Here is a 19400-nt window from a genome sequence, read left to right as displayed (position 1 = left end):
GACCAACATACATGAATACTTCTGAAACACCAACACAAGCATATTGTGGAATTTGCCAAAATATGCTCAAAGAGCTTACTCTCTTGCCCGGCTCCACATATTGGCGCCTTGCAATCTCTGTGACACCAGCTGCAACCATTGCGAAAAAACCAATAATTAGTCCAATTCTCATTCTCTAAAGCTCTGATAACCTTTAGGGTTTCCACTTAATCTTCAAGCTTGTCACAACCTTGAAATTTCGAGTATGAAACTCGAATTCGAAGTCATGAAAATTTCTAAAGCAATCTCAATAAATCGAAATCATTTTAATGTCACAGCGGATCATTACTGAGTTCATAGTACGACTCAGTTAAATGGATTATTGTAAACCAAATTTATAATTCAAGCATCATATCAAATGAAAATGTAAAATCCTCTCAATCCTCACCACAAGATAAAATAAAAACAACGTCAAAGTCTTCAGAGTTGTCCGTCGATTCCGCTAATCCACACCTGCGGAACTATCCCATACACAATCGAATAGGTGCACCGGGATTGTAAACACAAATCCGGTAAGCTTTGCAGCTCGTATGAGTAAAACAACAATATAACTTGCAGATAGATGCATAAGAAAATACATAAAGCATCAATCATAAATGTACTCATGAGTCATTGGGCGGCCCATCTAGTTGTCCAATAATATATGAAAACATATGTGCTCATGAGAAATCAGGCAACCCCTCTGTTTACCCAAATACAGTTATAATACGGGTACTCATGAGCGTTGGTACACCTTTGTTACCTCTCATGTTAGTACGCCACCCGACATTGGGCAACCACTTGCTACCCAATATCCAAAATATGGGTACTCATAAGCGCTGGTACACCTTTGTTACCCTCATGTTAGTACCCCGGCAGACAGACTAGAGCTCTAACTGTATTGTAACTGTCGCCCGGCCAAGGCTAGGTTCCGACATGCCAACACGTCCGAAGACAGGTCCACAGACCACAAAAACGTTTTAACATAACTCAAGTTAAAACCTCGTACAAACAACCATCACATGATATCGTACAAATCCAAGAGACATGCTCAAATAAATAAATATCAACGTTATAATGAACTCATTCGCAAATAGAAATTATAACAGTATATAATATTAGAAACCATATATATGTACCTATTTTACAAATTATACACATACACAATCCACTATATCACATACATATCATAGTTCATTCTTTTTAATTAAGCAAAATTATGAATCTCCTCAAGGGTAGATTCGTCACTGTGAGATTTTACTCACCTTATAATCTTGAGCGTAATTCCACAATTCCGCAAGTGAATCCTTTATTTGTTTTGTCGATCACCTAGAATAGATAAGAAGTGAATTTAGAAGCGTTACGTAAAACCTTAAATGCCGAAACAGTAATAATATTTATTGTTCAGCAATTTCTAGTTTTTACAAAATTAATGCTCACGTAATTACTATTCACGTATTATTGTACAAATACATATTAATTACGTATTCATGTACGAGTACATACTATTTACGTATTCTTGTACATCCATGTAGTATTCCATCGTAAATACTGTTTCAATAAAAATAATTACCGATTTACCCTTCAGAAATTATTTTTACAATTACTGTACGTAAAATAATTTTACATTCACTGTACGTAAAATAAATTTACATTTACCGTACGTAAATTACTTTTTTACATTCACCGTACGTAAAATAATTACCAAAATTACGGTTTGAAAATCACTGTTCACGCGCCGTTCACTATGGCAGAGCGTGGGGACCACGCGCCACTTCTAAAATCGGCGCGTAGCTCACCACCTCCGCTCCAAAACCCATCCATTTTCTCTCCTCTTCCCCTCCACGGACTCCTGCTGCCTCCTACCCTCCTCACGCTCCCAAACGCGCCGCCCTAGGCGGCGGTACCTCCTCCATATCCTCTGATCTTCTCCAAAATCACTCCAATTCAACCACAATTCGCAAGCAAGCATCTCAACAATCGAATTAATCAAACCCTTACCTATTTCACGCCTTGGAATCACCGGAGCTCGTCGGTGAGGCTTGGACCGACTGTGCTCGGTTTCTTGGTGAGGAGCGGTGCGATCTCGTGTCCCCCTCCGATCGCAGGTGGTATCAAGGCGAAGAGCGGTGGAGGAGTGCTTGCCTCGTGCCCTACATTCGGCGGAGGAGAGCTTGGACGGCGGCAAGTTTGTTGCATGAATCGCAGGTGGTCGGCGTGGCTTCTCGCCTTGCTCGGGGGAGGGAGGGGTCGAGTCGGCAAGGGCCTAGGGGTCGGCGGTGAGGGCCACGTCGCCCGGAGTAGGGAGATCGGAGACGAGGTTTTTCTAAGGGAGGGAGAGATCGGGGAGAGAGAAAGAGAGAGAGAGAGAGAGAGAGAGAGAGAGAGAGAGAGAGAGAGAGAGAGAGAAGATAGAGAAGGAGGGAGGCGGGTGCGAGAGAAGGGTTTCCGAAAATGGAAACCCTAATTCTCAAAATCTCCTTTTTATACTCACTTCTAAAATCGGAAACTAACTTCTCTACAACTTTCGTGAATGAAGTTTTTGCAAACGAGCGACGGAGTAAAAGTCAATTCTTGCGTCGCGGAAACGTAATGTTTTTCTAATTAAAATTTCCGATAACGGTTCCGTTTTCGATTTACAATGTCCCAAGCCGAAACATTGCGGTTTATTAATCGTACAAAGTTTATTAATTCATACCACTTCAAATATACTGATCCCGAAAAATCGGGTCATTACAACTGGTCTGAAGACAGAAAAACACGTCAGAAGAAAGAAAACGTTTTAACAAAACTCAATGTTAAAACCATGTACAATAACAATCCACTCATGTTATTGTACTACAACAAGCGACTCTTGCTCAAATAAAATAAATATAGTTACCACAATATAATTCATTTGGAAATAAGAACGTAACAGTATATAATATAGCAACTGATATACCATTTTATATACTTACACAACCCACTATATTATATACATGTCATAGTTCGATCTTTTTAAGAAAACGTAAATATGAGTCACCACCAAGGGTAGGCTCGTCATAGTGAGATTTACTCACTTTCACCATAATCCATAATCACAAAAATATTTTCAAAATCATTTATTAAAATATCGTTTTACTTACCCATAAACCGTAGATGATCAAGTTCATTTAATTTAAACCAAAAAATATTTTTTAAATAATTTTTATAAACTAGTGATGCAACGACTATGGTGACAACTCAAACTAAATTCATAATTATAATACTACTTCGATCATGATGATCATTGTGAGGTTTACTCACCTTATTGCATGCGTGCAACTTCCACGACACTGAAAGTAGTTTCCTCATTCGTTTTGTCGATCACCTAATAGCATGATAAAATGCTTACAAAATGATACGTAAAATATCAGGTGACAATTTCAGTACAGCTAAATGATGTTCATATAACACTGTTTTTAATAAACACTGTTCATATTTACTGTGTACATAAAACTGTTTACAGAGTACTGTTCATAAACCATATTCACATTACTATTCATGCGGCGCCACTGTTCACTGACCGTCACCAATGACCACCAAATTTCACTACCACAATCTAAATGACATTCCTAACAACTTCCTAGTCCACCACAAAGTCTAATTCTGAGCCTAAAACACTTCAATTTAACAAAAACCGAAAAGCCCCAATTTAAAACCTATGATTTCTTTTCTTCGATTTTCCTAGCACACAACGATTTGGGATAAATATTTTTGGAGAGTTTGTAGTATGGAAGGAGACTTTCAAAATGGGACAAGAATCTTACCGATTGGTTGCCGGAGGAGGGAGATTCGACAGTTGAAGCTCAACGAAATATGCATTTTCGGAGGAACTTCCGGGTTTCACCGCTCTCAAACGGCGACGAGATGGCGGGTGACGCTACCACCAATCGACAGGGGACGCAACAACCTTTCAAACGTGACCGGTGCGCCGCTCTATGGTGGCCGAACGGTGGAGATCCGGCGGCCCAAATTCAGCCACTCAGAGAGAGAAAAATCTGGGATTTTCGGGATGTGAATTTCCGATTTTCTCCTCTTTTTCTCTTTAATTCCCCTATTTATACTATTTTCCAAAAATGTCCAAATACTTTTTAATTCGTAACTTCTTTATATGAACTCCGATTTAGGCGTGCCACATGTCCACGAATTCGTATCGACGAGCTCTACGACTTTCATGTAAGAAGTTTTTTAAGAAACCCAATGAGTCAAAAGTCAACTCTTATACTCGTCAAATTGAACGTTTCCGAACAATTAATCTTTCGAACCCTTTCGTTTTTATCCTCGTCTAATAAAATTGAACAATGACCAACTTAATAATATCCGGGAACTCATTGGAAATTAGATATGAATTTTCGGGGTATTACAAATTTACTGGCCAGGGTAGCAATCAAAGTATCAAACTCACACTAGCATGGGTGAATTTTGTGCATCTTAAATATTTGAAGGAAAAAAAAAAGAACATATTAATAGTCTGCATATCTATATATGTATGTATGCTCTAGTTTGGAGCACGGCAGAAGGACAGCAGGAACTCTCTACAGGGCTTCTGTGCGTTAGTTGTACCCATAATTGAAGGTATTAAAAATTCATGATCTATTTTATGGAACTCTAATTTCACCAATAAGCTTATTTGGGATTTTTATACATCCTGCTAGAAACTACTGCATATGAGAGACATATAAATGAGAAGAAGCGCAAATAAATTCGAAAAAGACCAGCTGGAAGATGGTTTAGAATCTCGGAAATTTTCATTAGGAGGTAAAACACCTATTGTACGTAAATGACGAAACATAATAGCTAGAAAACCAAACAAAGCTTATATTACACCAAAAATGCACCCACCATGTGTGCATCGGAGGTTTTAGAGTTTCTTCTGGCATTGCTATTCGTATCGTACTCAAGCATGCGTTGAAACACAAATTTGGCAGCCACAGATTTCCGGTTCGTGGCAACTTCAAACTCAAACACTACGATGACAATGCTCATCTTGTCAGTTTCTGCGAGCTGGTAAACACTCCTACTGTATGGACCCCTGAATGGGGAGGACAATACAAGACAGACTCTTCGATCCCCTAGATCGACAAATCTAATGTGTCGACTCTTGTTGCCACCTTGCTCTTCGAGAAAAGAAGACACACTTTTTGGCAGCTTCAAACTTGGGAGACATGCAACATTGTCAAATTCACGCGAAATGAGATGGACCTGTAAACCATTGTAGCTGCCGAAATCATAATTATAGGTGAAAAGTACGAAATCGCCTCCGCCATTACCGTCACTGTCCACCGCTATAGTACCCTGGTGAGTTTGGTCATCAAATCTAGATCCACGTCCACCTCCAAGAGCGCCAGAGTTTTTGATTAGTCTCCAATCTTTGTCGACAGAATCAGCTGCCATGTCAAAACGAAACACTCCGGGAGACTCATTACCCCAAGCAAGAATGTTGGTGCCGGCAATTGCATGATAGTTGCTGGAGGATTTAAATTTAGTATAAGGTGGGGGATCAGGCAACGGCGACCACTCCTTCACTACCGAGTCAAATACCTCAAAAAATGGACCCTGATTGATATACTTGGGTTTCGGGGAACCGGCTAGAGCATAGAGTTTTCCTTCCACCTCGGCTAGTACTGGTTGAGGTTTCATCCCCTTGAAAAGTTTGGTGAAGCGCTTAATGTTACTGTTACTCTTTGGATCATTTGACTTTACATCATAACAGTGTATATCCCTACAGTCAGAAACTTGTTGAACTGCTACTTCCACTTCATCTTCTACGTCCGAATAAGAGTCATCTTCCACGGGTTGTAGTACTCGAAATTTGTCCCCGTCACCCCCAGCAGCAAAAAGAATTTGGGAGCCGAAGACACCGCAACACGGCAGAGAAGCTAGATTGGAGCCAGAAGTAGAAGCCACTTGACGTAATTTTGAATTTGAATCTTGAGATGCTTTTGATATCAGATCATTGAATTTCATCGCTTTAATAATGTAGGATACTGAAGAATCTGTTTGGTTCTCCACGAAACATAGGTACAGGGACTTCTCAATAACTCCAACATCCCATTCCACATCTGCCATTAGCTTATTCTCAAACGTTTGTTTCACATCGTCGTCATCATCATCATCACTTCTGCTTCGTCGTCTTCTTGCGAATTCTTCTTCTTCCTCGTCTTCATCGTGGCTTCTTCTTTTTGTGAATTCTTCATCTTCCACATCATCATCACTTATGCTTCTTCTTCTTCTTCGTCTTACGAATTCTTCTTCTTCATCGTCTTCTTCTTCTTGTTGCAAAAACTGGTCATCTAGCATGATGGGTGGCAAGGACCCAATAGGAATATGAGTACCATAGCTAGGGGCATCTTGCATGAGAAAATTTGAGCTGATAAGTGGATACCTGTCTCGTTCATATAGTTGTTTATGCTCAAAAACTGCACTGACTACTTCGAGGCCACCAACTGTTGAGATTGATAAACGAAACACCGCAACAACTATGAACCCGATGTTGATTGAATCAGCTGTAGAGAGAAAGATGGCACGGTCGTCACCAAAACGAGTAAGAGAAGAGGTATTATTGTCAGATAAAGGAGGATAGAATATCTCCCAAAGCTCATCATCTAGTGTGTGTTTGGAGTTGGAATCCGGCAAACCATTCTCATCATCCAACTTGTAGGCAACAATGCTTTGTGGACTCTTATAGCGTGATTCTATGCCGATTAGAAATCCCGAATACTCGACTGCACAATCGAGATGCGGTAAGGCAACTGCCGGCATCCACTTCTCTTCAATAGTATCAAAAACGTATGATGATCGGCATCCACTTCTCATTGATATGCCTAGCCTGTGCCCCCATTCAAAATGTCCATAGTAATAATCAGAGCGTGTACCAGAAATCGGCGGATTAGGGAGAACTTTCCATAAACCATGAAAAGGATCATAAACTTGAAAAACGATCCGGGACACTTTTCTATCTCTGCCATGGAAAAAATTACCATCGGTAAATGTTACCAGAACATAGAACTTCGCATCAATGGTGGTTACAATATCACAGCAGACTTTTGTATCTCTGGAATGACCAGGCAATTCCAACTTTTGAATTGTATTGGTCACCGAATCATAGAACAATTTTGACCCTTCACCCCTATTGGCTTTGATTTTCTGCAGTCCTTCCAGTTGAGGCCTCGAATTCTCGTATACTAGTTTACTGATATTTATACGATGGAGTTCATCATTCGAATTTTGCATATACAGATACCAGTCCTGGTTCGACACCTTGTTTCTGTTATGGGGATACAAATCCTGGTTCGACATCTTCGATCTCTTGTGGGGATACCTATGGTTCGACATAAGAACAAGAATTTAGCCAACCCAAAGCCCTAGGCCGTGCTTTTATATTGAAACCTTTATAATCTGGATTAAATTTCACTTCATGATTTTCCAATCAAGTTATAATTATCCTAATCAGGTTAGGAGATGAAATCCTTTGCCTTCATGGACATTGTTTGACTTGGGCTTGATAAAAGCCCAAATGAATTCTTTTTTCGATTAAACTTTCAAAGTATGAGGCTCCTCAATCCCTCTGATTTTGAAGAGTAAAGCCGCATCATCCCGGCGCTTTCTATTGTGAAGAGGTCCTTTGTTGAACTGTGACATGTAGTAGAAGTTTTGGGTTTTAATTTCCTTCCCAGATATGATATTGTTGAATTTTTTCTGGGGTTAAGAGATAGTGGCACTGTCGTGGATTGTAATACCCCGAATTTTCGGGTTCGAATTGTATGAATTCTTAGAAATTATTAAACTTGAAAAATTGAATAAATCGCATTTTTTTCGTTTTCAAAACGATGTCAAACGAAACAAAACCGTTTTCGGAAATTTAAATTGGAAAAACGTTACGTTTTTGTGACTTGAGAGTTGACTTCTATTTTCGTCGCTCTTTTCCGAAAACTTCCTTCATGAAAGTTGTAGAGCTCGTCGATACGAATTCGTGGACATGTCACGTGTCCTAATCAGATGTCGTATGTAAAAGTTATTATCGACGGAAGTTAGTTTCCGAATTGGGAAATTGTATAAAAGGGAAGACTTTGGAAACCCTAGTTTCTAAATTTGGAAACCGGCTCTCTCTCTCTCTCTCTCTCTCTCTCGACCCCGACCTCCCTCTACAAAAATTTCCTTCGGCGATCTCACCTCACCGGCCACTGTGGCCCTCACCGCCGGTCCCAAAGGCACCGCACGGTTTCCAGCTCTCACCCTTGGACGCTACACGCCGCCGCTCGCCGCGCCGATGCTCCTTCGAAGATTCGAAGCTCCTACAACTCACCGTCGTCCAAGCTCCATCTCCGGCGACGCAAGCACTCGGGGATAGCTTCTCTCTGCCGATCTTCACCCCCCGGTGCCATCTGCAAACGATTTGTGGCCCGAATCACGTCGCATTTCAATCCTCCACAAAATCAATCACCGTCGGCGTCTCGAGCTCCTCCGGTGACTTCCCGGCGGTCCTAGGGTCCGATTTAGGTACGAAAACGTTTCTCTCCATACGATCTTCATTTTTGATGTTGAAATTATTGTGATTGGATGAGGTTTCGGAGGAGGAGATGTTGGCGCGCGTGCCGCCGCCTAGGGCGGCGCGTGAGAGGTTTTGAAGTGGCGGGGAGACGGCATTAGGTCGTGGAAGGGAGGAGGAGAGGAGGGAGTTTTAGGCGGTGGTGGGCAAGCCACGCGTGCATTCGGAGGTGACACGTGAGCACCACGCGCACCCGCTGTGGGCACCACACGCGGTTGCCAGAGGGTGGATAGTAAATTTGAATAGTAATTTTGTAAAAAGTAATTTATGCACGGTAAATTGTGAAAGTAATTTCTGATCAATCATTGTAAAAGTAATTTACGAGCAGTAATTATAAAAGTAATTCTGAATAGTAAATCGGTGATTAGTATTTACATGAACAGTAATTACAATGAACATTACATTGGTGAACAGTAATGTATGAACAGTGTTTACATGAACAGTTATTACGTAAAAACCGTAATTTGCTGAACAGTAAACAGTGGTATTGATTCGGCATTTGAGGTTTCACGTAACATTTTTTAACCACTTTATTATACAATTTGGTGATCGACAAAACGAGTGAAGGATTTTCTTTCAGTATTGTGGAAATTACGCTCAGGAAAATAAGGTGAGTAAATCTCACTATGACGAGTCTACCCTTGGCGGTATTTCATATTTATGTTTTATTTAAAAGATCGAACTATGACATGTATACGATATAATGGGTTGTGTATGTGTATAAATGGTAAATACGATAAATATATATGGGTTGTTATATTATATACTATCACGTTCTTATTTCCAAATGAGTTTTATTGTGACAATAATATTTATTTTATTTGAGCAAGAGTCGCTTGGTCGTTCTACAATAACATGTGAGGATTGTTATTATACGTGGTTTTAACTTTGAGTCTTGTTAAAACGTTGTTCTGTCTTCGGACGTGTTGGCAATATCGGAACCAAGCCTTGGTCGGGTGACAGTTGCGATGCAGTTAGAGCTCTACTCTGTCTGCCGCCGTACTGCATGAGGGGTAACAGATGGGTTACCTGGGTCTCATGAGTACCCATATTTTTGTGATATTGAGTAACATATGGGTTGCCCGGTATCTGACGGCGACTGTATGAGGGGTAACAGATGAGTACCTGGGTCTCATGAGAACCTAGGTCTCATGAGTACCTCGGTCTCATGAGTACCTCGGTCTCATGAGTACCTAGGTCTCATGAGTACCCGTATTATAAATGTAATTTGGGTAAACATATGGGTTAATGTCTCATGAGTACACATATTTTTCAGATATTATTGGACAGCTAGATGTGCCGTCATGTGTCTTATGAGTGCATTTATATTTAAATGTCATTTGTATTTCCTTTTGTATACTATGTGTGTTATACTGTTGATTTACTCATATGAGCTGCAAAGCTTACCACATTTGTGTTTACAATCCCGGTGCACCTATTCGATGGTGTATGAGATAGTTATGCAGATGCGGATTAGCAGAATTAGAGGGCCCCCACTGAAGATTGTCGAAGTTTAATTATTGTATTTGTGGTGAGAATTGAACGGATTTTATATTTCTATTTGTTATAATATTGAATTATAAACTGGTTTTGTAATAATCAAATCGATTGAGTCGTACCTTGAACTCAGTTTCGATACGCTGTAACTATAAAATGATTTCAAGCTATTTGAGATTGTTTTAGAGTTTTTCATTACTTCAATTTCAAATTTTATCACTTGAAATTTCAGGATCAGGACATGGATAGTGAAGTTTAACCTTGTGGTGTTATGTTTTCTCTTTTCCCAAATTTTCTGGGTTTATGTGATTGTTAAGAATTATTGTACGTGAAAATGGGGTTATGGGTTGTGGAATAATCAGCAATTTAGGATTTGCAAATATAGTTGAAGAAAATTAAATGACAGTGTTTGAATTATAATAATAAATTATTTTATTTTTTAGAAATGTTGGTGACAGTTGTTCGTTGAGTTATGGATGTGGATTCTGATTCCATGTGTTGAAAATGGTAATGTTCAAGTGGTATCATCATCTAAGCATTCAAGTGCGTGCCATATATCATCTGTGCAATCTTTCCGGTGGATCGGCTTTGAAAATGGACAAGTTTTTTACAAGTGAACACTATTGAAGTTATCAGAAGTTCAAGATCTACTATTACGAGACTATTGATCCAGAAGGCTTTTCTATCTTGAAACAAGTGCATGCCTAATTGTCTATATTGTGGATTTGTGGGATTTTTATAAATCATAGTAAAAAGTAGAAACTACGTACTGCATGTGAGAGACGATCAAGTAGATTCATAATTCATACAAGAGAGACGATCAAGTAGTGTTACGTCGGGATTCCGGCGGGGAAATTCTGGCGAACCGATAAAGTTTTCAATCACCTGAAAAATCATGTATACATGGCGTCACGGGGTGAAAACCGGGCCGGCCGGCCTTCAACGCTCTGATACCTAAGTCAGCTACAAAGATAGACATGTAGAATGAGGTAGGAGAGAATGTGAGTGTAGAGAATGTGAGTGTAGAGCTTGGGAGGCTTCTCTTCTTGTGGAGAGGATAAACATATTTATAGAGACAAATAGTGTGTGACCAGTAAGATTATCAAACTGCCATCGGTGGCTAAAATGCGAGTAATGGGCTTTTGGACCAATCAAACCCTAAAATGGCGAGCAATCACGATGTTTAGCCTTTTAAAGAGCTTGGTGTTAACAAGTCCATGAATTCCCGGTCAAGCGACCCTCTTGGGTGGGGATTTTATCGAACAAAACATCGGGAGTGTGAGCCCGAATGAGTGCCGAAGCACTAATAGTGATACTACCAGTCCCCCAAGTCCATATGCAAGAGAGGGGATGGACCGGGCGGCGCTACGTTGTGGTTAACAACCGGAAGCTCCAACTAACTGAGTTATTCCAGTATGTAGAAGGAAATGTGTGCAATGATGCGAGGTCCCGAAGAGACTTTATGATGCGAGTATGGTCCGTGGGACATGTGATGGCGATGGAGGATGAGCATCCAAGTGGTGCACGATGAGTATGCACTTGATGCATGATGACTATGCATATGATGTAATGCACGTGATGCCGGATGAGTATGTGTGGAGGATATGATGTATAAGTCCCCTGGTCTTCATCTGGCAGTGATGGACCGGGCGTAAAAGATGTCAAGTCTCGTAGAGACCGGGAAGATACGTATGGTTCCGGGAGAGCCGAAGTCATACCGTAGAGGCGAACGTTATAATTCGGGGGAATACACGACATTGCATACGACGTGTCGACATGATCCGGGGGATCATATGGCGATGCGTGTGACAAGATCTGGGGGATCAAATGGCGATACATGTGACATGTGGTCATGATTCAGGAGATCATATGGCGATATGTGAGACATATGTGTGATCAGGGGGATCATATGGCGATGCGTGTGCGAGATGGTTGCCTCTAGATGAGTGCTAGAGTACCTACGTACCCATGCGTGGGATCAAACCAAACGTAGTTCTTTTAGAGCTAAGTCGAGTCGTGCCAGGGAGTGGTATGGACTCGCCTCGGTTGGCATGGCAAGTATGAATGTAACACATAAGGTCGTATGGCGAACTTGCAGCCGGGGAATCCATGGGCTTGGTGAGTGACCTAGGATCTCCAGAGCATCCATGGATTAGGTGAGTGATCAAGGATCTATGTATTAGACACATGAGTTAGCTAAATGCTCGAGCATACTTGCACATGGAGTGTGGCCTAGGACCTGGAGAGTGGCCTAGGATCTCAGTGTTAAGGACATGAGTTACCTAGCCTCAGGAGCATCCATGGACCTAGAGAGTAACCTAAGATCTCGGGGCTATGCACGTGGGTTAACTAGTAGTTGGAGCATCTATGGATCTGGCGAGTGACCTAGGATCCCAATCCTAAGCCCGGAGGTGGCTAGAGCAGCTCAGACGACCATGGATATGGCGAATGACCTACGATCCCAATTGGCGAATACGCGAGTCTAAGGAACCCGTGGAGAGTAAGTCGTGGGTGTTAAAACTCACGGAGAGAGTGACCATAAAAAGAGAGTAAGTCCAACAAGCATATGTCAAAATATGAATAATATGTAATTATATAATTTTGCATGAAACATCGTTATGTATAGCAGACATAAAGAGTAGTGCACTGATATATGTCGTAGGGAATAAACATAGGGTGTAGCCTTTTAGGTGTTTCTATTTAGGTGTTAGCTCGAAAGTGTTACCATGTGGTGTGACCATGAGACGTGACCGCTTAGCGTTACTCAATGATGTAGCATTTACGCAGACATATATGGTGATAATGTAATCAAGATGCAAGAGTATAAAAGGAAGCATAAATATATAAGTGTCCAGGCATATAACAGTGGCCAAGAATCATCAGCACAATAGATAATAGAGAATCAAATATCGGCGCCGCAACGGTGTAACGACCCTAAAATTTCGAGCTTAAAAACTCAAAATCTTAAAATCATTAAACACAAAAATAATCTCAATGAAATCGAAATCATTTTAATGTTGCAGCGGATCACATCTGAGTTTAAAATATAACTCAGTCAAGCCGATTATTACAAACCCAAATGATAATTCAACATATAACAAATGGAATTGTATAATCCTCACAACAACCTCACAAATAAAATCACACCAAATCTCACACACAATCCACGCTGGAACCTCACCACGACTGGATGCGATCAACTTCGAGTCTTCGGAGTCGTCACTCAATCACCACTACTCAGCACCTGCGGAAGTATCCCCTACACCATTGAAATTGGTGCACCGGGATTGCAACACAAACCCGGTAAGCTTTACAGCTCGTATGAGTAAAATATTACAATAACTCTCGTCTCATAAAAGACACAACTCCACATCAACACAGTATAATGAAAATCATGAGAAAACGAGCAACCCATCTGGTTACTCTAATACTTTCACAAAATGGTAACTAATGAGCGCTGGTACACATCTGTTACCCCTCACTTAGTATACCGCTGATGTTGGGTAACCACCCGCCACCCAACATCCACAACAAGCTGAGTACCCATGAGCAGATAACCACCCGTTACCTTCATGCAGTACTATGGCAGACAGACTAGAGCTCTAACTGTATCGTAACCTTCGCCCGGCCAAAGGCTAGGTTCCGACTTGCCTCACATGTACAATAATCTCACATCATATTGTACCACACATCACGTCCGAAGACAAATCACAATGTTTCACATTTTCCGTGATAAAATCATGTACAATAATCTCACATCATATTGTACCACACATCACGTCCGAAGACAAATCACAATATTTCACATTTTCCGTGATAAAATCATGTACAATAATCACTCATCATATTGCACGTTTTAAAACTTTCACCATATCACCACAATAAAAATCATAACAGTATATTATATAGCGAACTATATATATTCGTATTTATTTACCATTTATACTATATACATAGTTCTCTATGTCCTATACATGTCATATTTTCTGTCACCGAATTGACTATTTTTAATGAATTAATAACAGTATGCAATTTAATGAACTATATATATATTTGTACTTATTACCATTATACTGTATATATGTAGTCCACTAAATTATATACATATTGTAATTCATTAAATAAACACACTTGCAAAAATGTTGAATCACCACGAGGGTAGATTCGTAATTCAATGAGATTTTACTCACCTTAACGACTCGAGCGTAATTCCACAATTCTCGATGATAATTCATTTCCTTGATTTAACGATCACCTTGAAAAGATAAGAAAAGAGTTTAGAATCGTTTCGTAAACCTTTAAATGCCGAAACAGTAATAATCGATTACTGTTCAGCAATTTTCGGTTTTACGAAATTACTGTTCACTATTCACTATTCACGGTTACTGTACAATACTCAATTAATACGTATTTCTGTACGTATAAATAATATATACGTATTTCTGTACGTATAATTATTATATACGTATTTCTGTAAGTATAAATAATAATACGTATTTCTGTACGTATAATTATTATATACGTATTTCTGTAAGTATAAATAATAATACGTATTTCTGTACGTATAAATATTAATACGTATTTCTGTACGTATAAATATTAATACGTATTTCTGTACGTATACGTACGATTTAAATGTAAATACAAATTCAGTAAATAAAATTTACTAAATTACCCTTTTACAAAATTACTTTTTACATTTACTGAAAGTAATTTATAATTACATTTACCGAAGGTAAAATTTAATTACATTTACCGTAGTAAATAAAATTTACATTTAAATAAATTACCAAAATACCCCTCTCGGAAAACATTTTCACACCGCCGCACGTGGCGGCGCGTGGGGCCCACGCGCCGAGGCTAACCACGGCGCGTATCACGCCACCGCTACCTCAAATCCCTCCCTTTTCTTCTCCCTTCCCCCTCTCCGGCCTCACGCCGCCCTTATGCCCCTACACGCTCCCACACGCGCCGCCTAAGGCGGCGGTGTTCACCATACCCCTCCTCCCTCCGATCTTCTACAAAACCACTCCAATTCGATTCCAAAATTACAACAATCAATCATCACAACCAACCAAATAAACTTAAATCTCACCTAATCGATCTCTCGGATTCACCGAAGCTCGTCGGATCGGCCGTGCTCGGCTCGGGGTGAGGAGCGGTGTGGCGAGCTTGGGGTTTCGGTGAGATGGGCCTCGCGATGCCGTAGGGAGTAGCGGTGTAGTCACGACCGCCTGGATAGGGAGATCGTCGGCGATGGAGTCTTCGAAGGGGGAGGCTCGGCGTCGATCCACCGCAACGAAAGAGGGCGCGTATTGCTTCGGAAAGGATGTAGACGAGCTTGTGGTGGAGTGGCGACCCGTGGTGAGCAGCACGGAGTCGGAGTTCGTCCGACCTTAGAGGGAAATTTCTTGAAGGGGAGGGGTGAGTCGGGGAAGGGAGAGAGAACCGAAGGAGAGAGAGAGAAAGAAAGGAGGGAGGCGGAAGTGAAGAGAGAGATAGGGTTTTCCAATTATGGAAACCCTAATCTCCAAAATGTCCTTATATACTTGTTTCCAAAATCAGAAACAACTTCTATCGTTAATAACTTTTACGTACCTCGTCCGATTAGAACGTGTCACATATCCACGAACTCGTATCGACGAGCTCTACAACTTTCGTGAAGAAAGTTTTCACAACCGAGCGATGAAATAAGAGTCGATAAATTCGTTCGGAAACGTAACGTTTTCTTATTAAACGTTCTCGGAACGTTTCCGTTCCCGTTTCGTAACGTTCGCAAACAATCAAATTCGGTTTAAAACCAACTTCACAACTTAATAGAATTTAATTCAATTCAAATATTGTTTGAAAACGAGGGTTATTACAATGAAGTATGAATCAATATATGTACTTATGTAGACATTGATGCGGAGAGGAGAGTTCTCGGTGCACCAAGAATGCATATATGAGAATAGTCCTCGGTGCTTGTGGTGCCTCACCGAGGAAAAATTAAAGTGTGTTCGGAGGAGATAATAACTTGATGCAGTCGGGCGGATGTCGAATAACCCCATGTACGTAATGGCCGTGCATGATTTACTCTCTTTTTTCAATTGGAAGAAACCCAGATTTGCTTTTCTTTGTCTTCTAATTCGAGTTTTGCAAATTGTTTAGAGAACCCAGTAGTTAAGTTAGCTGTGAATTTGATATTGTGGACTATTGAATCAAGTCCAGCCCCGTTTTTTTCTGGGAGAGATCTCACAGATTTTTCAAAGCTAAATTCCAAAACTGATTAGATTTTGATGAAATTGCGATATGGGTAGAGAGAAGAAGCTCTGGAATTCTGGTGGGTGTCCAGAGGAAATCCAGGCGCGGCCGTGCCGACGGTTGGGTTGCTTTCCTGCGCCGAAGGATGACGCAAAGGTTATGGTTGACTCATCCGAAGCTGGTGAGCCTCCTGGTGGCGGAGGTGAAGCATAGTGATGCTCATCGATTAGTGGTGAAGGAGGAGAGAGATGTCTAGATTTACTATCTCTCTCTCAAATTTTCTGCAAATTTGACGAACCCAGAAGCTCAAACCTTCTGCACCCCGAAACTGAAACAACCTGGTTGTCGAACTAAAGTGTAATTAAACAATAATCTATAAAAGGAGAAAAACTCATGATGTGTGAACATAAAGAAATTTGACTGGAGAGAGGGTCGTGAAAGATGATTCCCAGAAAAGGGATTTTTGGCCGGGGCTGAATTTGCTGAAGGTGAGCTATGAGGGTGACCACTGAGAATCCTCCTAGTGCCAAATGTTACTTTGGGATTCCAGTGGAAAACTCAGGTGAAGCTCTCCGTCAGTTAAAAAACATGAACACATGGCGTCATGGGGTGAAGACCGGGCTGATCGGTCTTCATTGCGTAAGTTAGCTACAAATATAGTCATATAGAGTTAGGTATGAGAGGAGATGAGTGTAGAGGCTTGAGAGGCTTTTTACTGTGGAGATGAGAAGTATATTTATATATATGAATAGTGTGTGACTAATAAGATTACCACACTGCTCTCTGGGGCTAATAATGCGCGTAATGGCTTTTGGGCCAATCAAACTCTAAAATGGCGAGTAATCACGATATTTAGACATTTAAGGACATGATGTTAACACGTAGATTCATACAATTCGACACATCAAAACTGGCCGCATATGAAACACTTTTTTATTTTTTTACACTCTAGAAATTCTCATAAGCAAACACACCGATTCGAATAAACAAATCAAATAAATAGAAAGAAACTATAATAAAAGCTCAAGTTACAGAAAAAATACACCCACCAAGTGCATCGGAGGTTTTAGGATTTCTTTTGGCATCGGTATTGGTATCATACTCAAGCGTGTGTTGAAACACAAATTCGACAGCCACAGATTCCCGGAATCCCGGTTGTTAGTAACTTCAAACTCAAACACTAAGATGTCAATACTCATCTTATCAACTTCACCGAGTTGAAACACATTACAATACGTCAATACCCTCGAATTTGGAGGCCAAAACCAGGCAGACCCTTCAACATCCTAGATGGACAAAACAACAACGACCATTGTGGCGATGGAGAAAAGATGACACACTTGTTGGCAACTTCAAACTTGGGAGACACACAACACAATCAAATTCACGCGAAATGAGATGGACTTGTAAATCAGCGTGAGGATGATTTCTATAGGTGAATCGCACGAAATCGCCGCCGCCATTACTATCGGTGTTCACAACTATAGAACTTTGGTAAGTTTGGACCGGGCATCATTTGTAAGCACACGAGAGTTTTTTATTAGTCTCCATTCTCTTTCATGCCTTTATATAGGCAAATGGCTTCATTTACCAAGCCATGCACGTAACATGCAATTAGAAGCAAAATCAAGTATCTTCCTCATTTCATGGTTTACTGCTTACATGCTTATTAATGCATGTCTCCTCCATCTTCAAAAATTGCTGCCACCTCCCACCTATGTTTATAGGTTTGTTTCTTCTTTTCAAAGTTTACTGCACCCACTTTGCTATTTTCTTATAACAACTAGTTAGCCTTGTGCTAATTGAATGGGTCACCAGGGCTACAACAACTCATGTTTTTCTCACGTAGCAAACGATCACATGAATTTATACCTCCAATTAAGGAGGGACTGATCCATCACATTTGACTTGACATTATAAAAGTGTATATCCCTGCTGTTAGGAACTTGTTGGGCTACTGATTCTTCCACTTCATATCCTGCCGAATAACAGTCATCTTCCACGGGTAGTTGTACTAGTCGGAGAAAGTCCTGGTCGCCACCACCAGCAAAAAGAATTAAGGAGCCGAAGACACCGCAACACGGCAGACAAGCTAGATGGCAGCCCGAAGTAGAAGCAACTTGGCTTAATTTTGATTTTGAATCATGCGATGATGTTGAAATCAGATCACTGAATTTTATTGCCTTGATAATGTAGGAAACTGAACAATCTGGTCGGCTCTTCTTCTTCTTCTTCTGGAAAAGGCTGGCCATCTAGCATGATGGGTGGCAAGGACCCAATAGGTATATGACTACCATAGCTAGGGGAACCTTGCATGAGGAAATTTGAGCTGATAAGCGCAATCCCGCCTGCTAGTTCGTATAGTTGCTTATGCTCAAAAAATGCACGGACTATTGGGATTTGGGAGGTCGCTGATTGTTCATCGAGACTGATACACGAAACACCGCAACAACTATGAAGCTGTGGCCAACTGCAGAGACGAAGAGAACATGGTCATCACCAAAACGAGTAAGAGAATTAGTACTGGATGAATATATATGTTTGTTCGAAAGGAGGATAATATATCTGTCAAAGATCACCAACCAGTGTTAATTTGGAGTTGGAATCCGGCAAACCATTCTCATTCAACTTGTAGGCAACAATGCGTTGTGGACTCTTACGACGACGATCGCGAGATCCACTTCTCATTCAACTTGTATCCAAGCTAACCACCGACATCCACTTCTCTTCAATAGTGTCAAAAACATATGATGGGCCTGTCGATCCCTGATTGAAGACGCCAAGCATGTGTCCCCAGTCAAAGTATTGTTTCATTTGTTTGTAACAATCAGGTGTGCATCAGAACCCGGTGGAGTAGGAAGAATTTTCCATAAACCATGAAAAGGAGCATAAACTTGAAAAATGACCCGGGATGTTTCTATACGTCTGTCACTGCAATAAGCATCAAAACTAATTCTTAACAGAACATACAGCTTGGTATCAATGGTGGTTACAACCTCCTGTGACAATCTTATTCGACCACTGGCCCAACCAGGAAATTTCAACCGGTGAACTGTATTGGTCACAGAATTCT

The sequence above is a fragment of the Argentina anserina genome, chromosome 3, assembly GCF_933775445.1.
Source record: "Argentina anserina chromosome 3, drPotAnse1.1, whole genome shotgun sequence".
NCBI classification, from domain to species: Eukaryota; Viridiplantae; Streptophyta; class Magnoliopsida; order Rosales; family Rosaceae; genus Argentina; species Argentina anserina.
Note: the sequence above shows the minus strand (reverse complement) of the source record.